Raw genomic sequence first — 10,851 nt, forward strand, 5'->3', positions numbered from 1 at the left:
CAGGGAATCTTATGAAAGAAGGGGGAGATAGAAAGACCTAGAGGGGATAGGAGCTCCACAAGGAGAGCAACAGAACCAAAAAATCTGGGCCCAGGAGTCTTATCTGAGACTGATACTCTAATCAAGGACCATGCATGGAGATAATGTAGGACCCCTGCATAGATTTAGCCCATGGTAGCTCAGTCTCTAAGTGGGTTCCCTAGTAAGGGGAACAGGGCCTGTCCCTGACATGAACTCAGTGGCTGGCTCTTTGATTACCTCCCCCTAAGGGGGGAGCAGCCTCACCAGGACACAGAAGAAGACAATGCAGCCAGTCCTGATGAGACCTGATAGGCTAGGGTCAGATGGAAGGGGAGGAGGACCTCACCTATCAGTGGACTTGGAGAGGGGCAGGGAGATGAGGGAGAGAGGGAGGGAGGGTGGAATTGGGAGGTAATGAGGGAGGGGGCTACAGCTGGGACACAAAGTGAAGAAACTTATTAATATAAAAAAGAAAAATATTAAAAAAGGAGAAGTAAGCCTCAGGTGTCGGCTTTCTGGAGCTGGAGTCTCCACTACACCTCACTGGCCTCAAGACCTAGCAGGCTGGCATGCTCCCACATAGCTGTGGTGGTTATTGCAGTATTAAAATGCACCAAGTAACACAGAGCCACCATCTGACAGAGGCAGGGGATCTCCTACAGCATGTCCATGAGGACTCCAGGGTCCTCTCTGATGAGCTAGTGCTAACTATATTAAAGCCCACCCCCAACTGTCCTTAAAATTTAATTCAGTGACCAGCATCTCATATAAAAGGTGTACATGGATAGATGGATGGATGGAACCAACAGTTGTTCAATATCCGTGTGTGTGTGTGTGTGTGTGTGTGCGTGTGTGCGTGTGTGGCAGGTGTAAGCTCTTTGTGTCCTGTTTTCTCTCAGCAGAACTTCCTGAATCCATCTCAAGCAGCCTGAAACCGGCAGCGTAACTCAAGGTCACCCTCTTGGTGGCACCTGGAGTTTTTAATGCAACATTCTCCCATCGCCTTCAGAGCCGCACACAAAAGCTTTCTGTAGTGAGAAGCGTATCTAAAGAACAAGCCACAGTTTGCTTTACATACTTAAGTGACGAATTGGTCCCCGGTTGAACATAATGGTAGTCGTTTACTCTAGAAAAGGCAATTCAGGAAAAGATATCCCTTAAAACGTCAGAGCAGCTTACTTGGAGCTCTTCTGTGGAGGCGCTGTAAAAGACACTTGAGCTTAAGAGCTGTTTTGAGGGGACAGAAGGTGCTTTAATTTCCCATAATAGCAGCTTCCAAGAAGTCTGTCTATTACCTGTGACTGTTTGCTCTTGAAATGTGTGATCAGGTCTATCTGAGAAGTAACGGATGCTCCTTTTAGTGCCTAGCGGCCCCCATTAAAACCACTTTAGGAGTGTCTTTGCAGTTCTTAGCTAGAGTTGTAAGGCTTTCAGTGTCCGGGAAGGCGGAGAGAAACTCCCTCGGGTTAGGCTTTGCCCTTGCACAGACCTTCTGCCTCAGCTCAGTGAGGAGTCCGATAGCATTTCTCTTACCTGTTTTTTTTTTTTTTTTTTTGTTTTGTTTTGTTTTGTTTTGTTTTGTTTTTTCCTGTCACCCATCTTCCCAGCTCCCCTAAGGGAGCCATTTTGGTTCCATACAAAGAGAGGGGACTGAGTGAGGAGCGTCTCTGAAGCCACAGCCTTTTGTATCTTGTACTTTGTTTTGCTGTTGCTAAATTTCAGATATAGCAGTGGAACTGTTTCTTTCTGTCACGTTGGTTTCCCTAACCTTAAACCCAGAGTAACCTTAAACCCAGAGTCACCATGCTGCTTCCCTTGAGAGGATGGAATACAGGGTGTCAGGAGGGAAATGCCAGCCCTTCTGGAACCTTCAAGGAGGACCAGGTTCAACTTCCCGAACGTTCTTTAGGAGTAAAACTCAAAACCCATGTCTGGACCAAACTGGGCAGCCCGACTTGCCTTCTGAGGGGGAGCCGGGATTGTTTAAGCTCTGCTAGCAGAGAGCTCACCCCAAGGGTGATTGGGGAAAGCTCCTGCCTTCCCCAGAAAGAACAGACTCCAGCCAGGCAGGGTGCAGTCTCTGAAAAGAGGTTGTTTTTGTCTCCATTGCCATAGAAAACACATCCTCTTGACTTACTAAGGAGGGAAGCGACGTGGGTGCCCTGCTGGAGGTTACCAAGGCGAACAGAAGCCAAGATGAAAATCTGCCAGGCCACAGATGCAGCGAAGCACGGAAAGACCCAGAGAGGAAATCTAGTGTGCTATTGGTAAAATTTTTTTGGATGCTGTTTACGTTTGAACTTTTCTCTGTTTTCCTGTCGAAACTTCCGTACCCTCTTCCTGAGTCCCCAGCGAAGGCCTGGACAATGCAGTCCCGGGCTGCGGTCGGACATGGGCAGGGCCCCACTTCCTCCTTCCTGCAGGGATATCCTTTCCTATAGAAGAGGTAAGAATGCAAGGTTCATGTGAAAATGTTATTATATTCCTTATCTCAGTCATTTCGGGCTCTGCCATTTGGCGACGATAAGTCCGCCTGGCCACAGTCACAATAGAGGTCGCCTCTGTTCCTAGCTTTGGTTCAAGCTGTTTTCTCAGCTGAAGAGGGCAAACAGGCCGTTAGAAATGTTGCTTGTTTTCCAGGATCTTATCAGGAGTTCATGTCTAAGGCCAGACACAGGAGGGAGGGTTCCTTTTTTTTCTCTCTCCCCTCTCGCTCTCCTCATTGTTTTCCACTGAACTGGCAGGAAGTGAGAGCCGTCCACCTGTCCCCCTTGGGAGGGAAACTGATTCCATTCGGGTTTTCAGATGTCTCCCCTGCCCCCGAAATCTGGGGACATTTCCGTTCACCCTAAAATGAATGCGTCCCACATTTACATCAAGGCTGTCTCTCAGGACTGAAAATGAGTCCGTCTTAACTGGAGACCTTTGGGTGTTCCCAGCACCGCTCACTGCCTCACAGACGTGTACAGGCCCTTGGAGAAATGAAACTCTTCCACGGAGAGTTGACAGAAATCAACAGTTCCCACTCACGGCTGCCTGGCAGTGCATGCTAAATGTTGGCGCAAGATTCAGACAGAAGCCACCTCCATGTCTCAAGAATTCTAGAGATTATGGCCAACCCTCTACCTTCCACTTAATCAGACCCAGCCACTGAAGCGGATCTGGACAGGAATGGGGGCTCTGTTCCAGTGCTTTGTGTCCTATGGAAGTAACCCCAGATGATAACATCATCATCATCATCATCATTATTATTATTTTGAGACAGGGTTTCTTTGTGTAGCCTTGGCTGTCCTGGACTCACTTTGTAGACCAGGCTGGCCTCGAACTCACATAGATCAGTCTGCCTCTACCACCCAGAGTGCTGGTAACAACGGCCTGCACCTCCAAGCCCAGCTAGATGATAACATTTTAAGGGAAGCCATCATTTTGCAGGTAAACCCTAAACCCTGGAGTTATGTAGAGCTTTACTCTAGTTCATGAACAGGGGGGACCTCACCATTCGATATTACCACTTCATCTCGGTGCTCAGATTAGACGCTGGGAAGCTTCTCCTCGGTGGAGTCACCACATAATCCATTCCATTTCAACTACCTTCAGGAACCCCAGAATCAGAAGGCAGAAGGGCTCCACTCAACTTTAGCTGTGATTTTGCCAGGCTGTGTCAGCCTCAGCTCACAGAGCTTATGCTCTGGGGTCATCTTCCAGGGCTCGAGGGCTGGCTGCTTGGACTCTCACACTGGGAGAGGATATTTGTAGGCTGGGAGACTCCCCTCCCCAGCCTTCCTCTTCTCAGGCCCCGTGCGATGGCACTTGCTGTCAGACTTCTCTGCAGGTCCACACCCTTGGCTGTGTATGATGAGAACCTTCTTGCCCCAAGCTTAGCCTAGGGTACCCATTGATGTTCTGGATGCAGAAGCCCAAGAAAACTGAGTCTCCTCGGCAGTGTCTCCATGCCAGCGAGATGGCCGATGCCAGAGGAGTTACATCTTTGCTCGAGATCCTAGCCAGGTGTGGTGGCATACACCTTTAATGCCAGCAGAGGCAGGTGGATCTCAGTGAGTTCAAGGCCAGCCTGGTCTACAAATCGAGTCCAGGATAAGGGCAGCCAAGGCTACATAGAGAAACCCTGTTTTGAAAAACCAAAAGGAAAAAAAAAAGAGGTCCCTGAGAGGAAAGCTCTGTTGTTTAGGCCTTACTTGCTCTGAAACCCTAATATTTTCTTTCTTATCAGGCTTGCTGCATCCTTACAACCTCAAAGCAGTGGGGTTTTCTTGTGCTGACTGGCTCTGAGAAAGGAGAATATTATAAGCAATTTTTTAAAAAACAGCCAGGAAAAGACTTCCTCTGACTTTTGTGTTTCAAAAGTGTCGTCTATTAGGGAAGTAGAAAAGACCCACAGGAAGGTCAAAACATTTGGTAGAAATGTCATGGATAAGTACAGGTCTGAGTTCAAGGCCAGCCTAATCTAAAGAGTTCCAGGGCAGCCATGGCTACACAGAGAAACCCTGTCTCAAAGCCAACGAACAGACAGGCAAACAAAACAGAAAGGAAGAAAGGAAGAAAGGAAGAAAGAAAGAAAGAAAGAAAGGAAGGAAGAAAGAAAGAAAGAAAGAAAGAAGGAAGGAAGGAAGGAAAGAAGGAAGGAAGAAAAGAAGGAAGGAAGGAAGATTTCAAGAAAGATTCAGGGAGAATCAAGGGAAAAAGTGTGACAGTTAACATTATAGGGGACTGATAGCTTCCACCTCCAGGGGACACCCATGAGTCACTCACAACATAAGTGGTCACTTATGCCTGGGAACTGCCCTGCTGCCTTGTCCTTCAGCACCTGGTCAGGACTGCCTAGGATAGCTGGTAGCATTCTTCTCAATGGCTATTTAACAAGGATGACTAGTACTCTTGTCCCCAGACATGGCTACTCGGTGATTAGACTTATACAATGTGGTCAATCCAAAATACAGTATCTTGAGATGCTTGTCAATCCTGAAGGAAGGTGGCACTGTGGGACATCAGACAAGTCAGTGACAGGGAAGGATAAGTTTTTTGTGTTCACACTTGAAGGTGGAATATACTCCCTTAAGCCCTGCCCATGTCACAGCTCTGTCCTTGGGACCCACACTGCTCTTCCTCGTTGAGGAACTTGGACTGTTTCCCACTGACCTAGCAGTTCACCTGTATTATTCTAACATGTGTTGCATTCCCGGACTGTCACTTAACCTTGACATTGATACTCATCTTGGCCGCTTTCCTAATTTACCAAATTCCCATATACCTCGCCATAAAACACTGACCTCACAGCTCCTGGGGTCAGGATTTGAAACAGGCTTGATCTCTGTTGTGTACTGGGATTTCAGGCCCAGTATCTTAACCATTACCTTCATCATTAGCACATTAGTTCTATACCTCAAGGGCCTCAAGCATCTACCAACCTGCATCTTTCATCTTGCATAAAACAGATTGAGTTACAGTTAAAAAGGAGGCCCAAGGCCACAGTGTCCACACCAGAAAGAGGCGATCTGCCTGGGAGAAGACAAGGTACCATATTAAAAGTTGAATATCCCTTATCCAAAATGCTTTGTATCAGAAGCATTTTCTGATTTGGGGCTCTTTTCTCCCTTTACATTTTGGAGTATTTTTGTATGAAATGTTATCCTAGGAAATGAAACCCAAATGTAAACTCTCAATTCATTTATGTTTCTTATATGCCTAATACACAGAATCCAAAAACATATTACACAACATTTTTAATGATTTTGTGTGTGAGGCTGCGCTTGTGTGTGCTGATCAACCACTGAAGCACAAAGTTGCCATCTCAGCATCCTTGTGGACCGTCTGTGGTTGATCAACGCCGCTATCACTCCTGACTCTGAGTTTCTATGCTTCCAGTAAGCAAGCTTTCCTGTGCTTGTTATTCTGAGTGTAGCAGATTGCAAGAGGTCAAGGTACACGGACTGGCTCCTCTGCTAGCCCGTAGCTGTCTTTGAACTGCAGGCTCACCAAGGGCATGTCTGTTAAGTGACGGAGTCTCGCCCCAGAGTCCCTCAATCTACTGTGAAGAACGGTCCCCACTGCTCTTTGGTTCTCCTTTTCTTCTCTCACGTGTCTTTCAGAGTCTTCTTCCAGGCACTTCATCACCAAAGATCCACTTAATGAGTTTCCCTAGGAATTAATCCTAGAAACTAGATGCTCAAAACCTGAAGTTTTTGTTGTCATACACAATCTCTTATGTTTGCTTTTTACTTGTAAAAAAAAAATCCCTGAATATTCATATAATCTCACTGTGTGTACTGGGGCCAGGGAGGCTCCTTTCATAATGGCATCCTTTCTCTTCCTATACGCACAGGCTGGTGTAGCTCTCAGACCTCACCAGAGAGGTTTCTTTGTGTAATGCAAAGCTGCTAAAACAATGAAAATTGATTTCTTAGCAGAGGCAGCTCTATATCAGTAGGGCTCATAATTTATTTGGGGTTCCTTAAAGGCTCTCCCTTCCAACCTCCAACCCTAGGTAAGAGAGAGGAGGTTAGTGGGGAGAGGAGACACAGTCTCCTTTACTTCTCCCCGGCTGTTTAGGGTCAGTGAGTCAACAGGAAATGCAGCCAGCAGTTTCCTCCAAGCTGCTGCATCCCGAAGCATGTCTTTCTTTCCGTCTGCTCCAAACCACCACACTGTCTGTCTCTGGTCTCTCCAAACCGACACTTGCCACACGCCGCCACTGCATGCCACACTTTCTCTTTCTGGACTCTCCTATTTATATCCTCAGAGCCCTAGACCACACCCCTCTCTGTGCCGCAAGGAGCAGGTCGCTACCAGCTGTCAAAGGCCACGGCCACCGCACGAGACCATTATGAGCTATGGACATACTAAAGCCTAAACTAAAACCCCACACTTGGGATTAAAACAAAAACATATTTACAGGACGTAACTAAGTTTTTAAAGAAACCAAAACTTCCATTACAGCAGGACTTTTCTTTCCGCAAAGCTTCCAGGTCAAGTGTAGTAAAGGAACTGATAGGCACGTGAGCTTCCACCGTGGTTTCATTTCCTTGGATTGAGTGCTGGCTAAAATTAATGAGGCGGGACTGGGGCCTGGGGATTCTCTATTGGGATATGAAGGGTTTTGTGATAAGTTATGGCAGTTAGAGGTCTGGAGCTGGGGAGGGGAGTGTTGAGTGCTGTATAGAATGTTTCTCCCACCACCTGCTCCAGCAGTCGTATCCACGTTTGGAATTTCACTGCTTGGCTTCTCATCTTTGGAAATGCTGGGGCGAGTCGTTTAACCTGTTGCTGCGTCTGTGTTTCTTCATTTGTAAGTGTAAATGGTGAAAATGTCTACCTCAGGGGTTGATGAGAGGACAAAAGGGTTCATCTCTCAGCTTGCCTGAATTTGGAATCACCTGGGAGACACACTTCTGCGTGTACCCAGGAGGGTGTTTCCAGAGAGGTCTCACCAGGGCAGAAAGACCCACCCTGTTCTCTGGTGTGGGTGACACCGTATTATGGACTGGACTGAAAAAAAATAGGGGGCAGGAGACTAGGAGGCCAGATGACTACCGGCATTCATCTCTCTTTGCTTTCTAACGACAGATGAAATGTGACAGGTGCTGCATGCTCCAGCACCACAGCGGACTGTGCTTCCTCAGACTATGAGCAAAAACATACCCTCTCTCCCTTGGGTTGCTCTTTTCAGATGTGGTCATATCTATGATAAATGAGCCCATCGACAGAGAGCACCCATTTGTGGAAATATCACTGAAGGTCACGGGCATGGTGGTCCTCATTGCCATCATCATGTTCTATTGGGAAAGACCGTGAGTACTGGAGACTGGATGAAGCCTGTATAAGTCCTCAGGACAGTCTAGGAACTTCAGGGAAAGACAATTAAGAAGTACAAGGGGAGACGATGAAGCAGCTATGACTATCTTAGACAGCTTGTTGCTTGGTTGTTTTTTTAACTTTATTTTATTTTTTATTTTTATTTTTTACCTATTCCAGAAGCTTCTTCCACTTTATACCCCACTCACCTCATTCAAAGTCATTATCAAAATCGGATTGGAACCATTGGTCAGAGAGGCTTGTCTTCAGTTAGCTATGGTTCCTAACTGGTCACTGTGTTGAGAATGGGTCACTGCTGAATGTTCTGACTCAAGAGGACACCTATACTACTCCTGCAAGACCCAGGGGACATTGTGGAAGATGAGGCAGGCAGGAGGAGTGAGAGAATGGGAATTAGTGCTGTAAAATGCTATATTCTACACGTGATATGGTGTGCTGTTGTGTCCATGAACTCAGAGCAGCAGTTGCTACTTGCACAAGGCTTATTTACACATGACTGGATTCATCAACATTCCATCATGGATGAGAGAGGGGCTCATAAGGTCCCACCCCTCCAGAAGAGCTATAGATCATGAAAAGTTTCAGGGGAAGGGGTATAATAGTGGTCAATGGTGCTGCCACTGGTTCAGTGGTCTGACTCAAACAACCTACCACTCATGAGTGAATCCCAGTGAAGTGCAGTGGATCACACACACAAAGTAGGAGAGGGGTTGGGGAACAAGAAGGGATCTGGCAGGATGGGGGAAGGGAATAAGAGAGAATAAAGGAGCTGGCGCAGTGGTGCACACCTGTAATCCCAGCAGTAGGGGAGGCAGAAGCAGGTGGATCTCTGTGAGTTCGAAGGCAGCCTGGTCTACAAAGCAAGTCTAGGACAGCCAAGGCTACACACACACACACACACACAGAGAGAGAGAGAGAGAGAGAGAGAGAGAGAGAGAGAGAGAGAGAATAAAAGGCAAGGCTTTGAACAAAGAAATTGCAAAAGGATAAGTAAATAAATGGTGGAAGGAAGATGTTCTCAAGGGAAAGGGGACTGTCCCATTGACCCAGACTGATTTTGAAGAGTGCCCAAGCTTTGCCTTTGACCCACACTGGCTACAACAGCATCACCTATCTTCTCTCTTAGCTGGCGTTGGGGTTTCTAAGAATCAGGTTTCATTAGTAGATAATGGAGTGAAGATGAGCAGTGGAGTATTTAACTGTTTTTAGCTCTCTCTCTCTTGGTGTGATCACATTTTTCTGCCCTCACTTGGAGAGTTGAATGAGGTCAAAATGGCTAGTTGTGGTCAATGAGTTCTTTGTGTATGTATAAGTGTATGTGCTTGTATGTATGTATGCATGTATATATGTATGTATAGTGTGTGCATACATAAAAATGTATGCATGTATAAGTGTATTTGTGCATGTATATATGTGTGCATGCGTCTTTGAGAGAGATAGAGAAAAAGAGAGATCCTAGTACTCAGGAGCTTAAGGCAGGAGGAGCTTGAATTTGAGGCTATCCTGAACTACACATCAAGATCTTACCTCAGTATTGACACAAACATGAAATTACATCCATACATGTTCATGGCTGGGATGGCAGCTGAGTGGCAGTGTTCCTACACCAAACAAGGCCCTTGATCCAGTCTCTAACACCTAGACAAACAGCACCAACAGTAAGGGACACAAGCAAACAGTGCGCAATGGTTAGACACAGTTATGTGTTTATGTGTTCATGGGGCAGGAGGGGGGGATTTGCTGTTACAGCATGACTCAGTCTCTGCTAGCCAACACAAGGTATTTTTGGCAAACTACGGTAATGCAATCTGACTGTCCGCAGGCAAGTCTTTATGGTAATAGCTCCTTTGCTCTGTGACTAATGTCACGGCTTGGTGACAGCTCCTCAGCTTTACTGCTTAGTCTCAGATCTGACCCTTAACTCACAACTGTGGTATGACTCTGTTTGTACTGCTTAATGTGTTTTATACTTAACAGAACCCCCTGCAGGTGAGTTGACTTAGAGTGATGGCCATTGCTGTGCGATTGCTGGCGTGGAATGAGGAAGCACATCCACATTTGCTACTGTTGGTCTTCGTACAAACAGCGTTTTGTTACCTGCATGGCAAAAGCAGCAATGCTGCGTGCGCCGAGCACTTCCTAAGGCTCGGGGGATAGGAACTTAGTGAGATCAGCCTCATAATGCAAAGCCACAGAAAGGACTTGCATGAGCTCTACTCCGCGTAAAGAAAGCTGAGGCACTCAAGGTCACGTCATTTGCCAAAAGTCATCGTGCCAGTAAATATCAGCTCCAAGATGTGTGCCCTTAACCACTGCACTACTCTTTGAATTAATAAGTGTGATTTGAAAGCCTCTTCCTCAAGACAGTTCAACCCTCATGTCTGTGATGTCATTTCTGATCATATTGCTCATCCAACAAACATTGACCAAATGCTTGCCATGGACAAAAGGCCTGCTGGGGTATACAAGTCAGCTAGGTCACAAGCCTTGCCATCCAGGAGTGTAGTGTCCAGGGGACGAGGGTAACGAGTGGACGGTGCAGAAAGACACATCTGAGAACGGTTCTGAGGGAAGGAAAGACACAGCCGGGCCTGGGGAAGAAGAACCTTTGGAGAGAAGAGCAGTAGCAGACAAGGCTGCTGGGCTGTGGAGAGGCTCTGCCAGCTGCTGGGGCATCTCCTGCCCTAGTTGGAAGGAAGCGAGACAGTGTGGACAAAATCCAGACTGGATCAGAGGAGCAGCTCACTATTCATAGAAAGCATACAACAAATGTCAGCCAGACGGACACCTTTGTATACACTCATTTAGGCCTCTAAACCAGTGGTTCTCAACCTGTGGGTCGCGACCTTTTTGAGAAACTTCTGTCCCCAAAAATATTTACTATTTATAACAGTGACAAGATTACAGTTATGAAGTATCAACAAAATAAATGTAGGGTTCTTCATGTTCTTGCTAATTCATAGAATTAGAAAAGTTCAGGTACGGCCTAAATAGTCCTGA

Source organism: Meriones unguiculatus, chromosome 2 (assembly GCF_030254825.1).
Source record: "Meriones unguiculatus strain TT.TT164.6M chromosome 2, Bangor_MerUng_6.1, whole genome shotgun sequence".
Lineage (NCBI taxonomy): Eukaryota > Metazoa > Chordata > Mammalia > Rodentia > Muridae > Meriones > Meriones unguiculatus.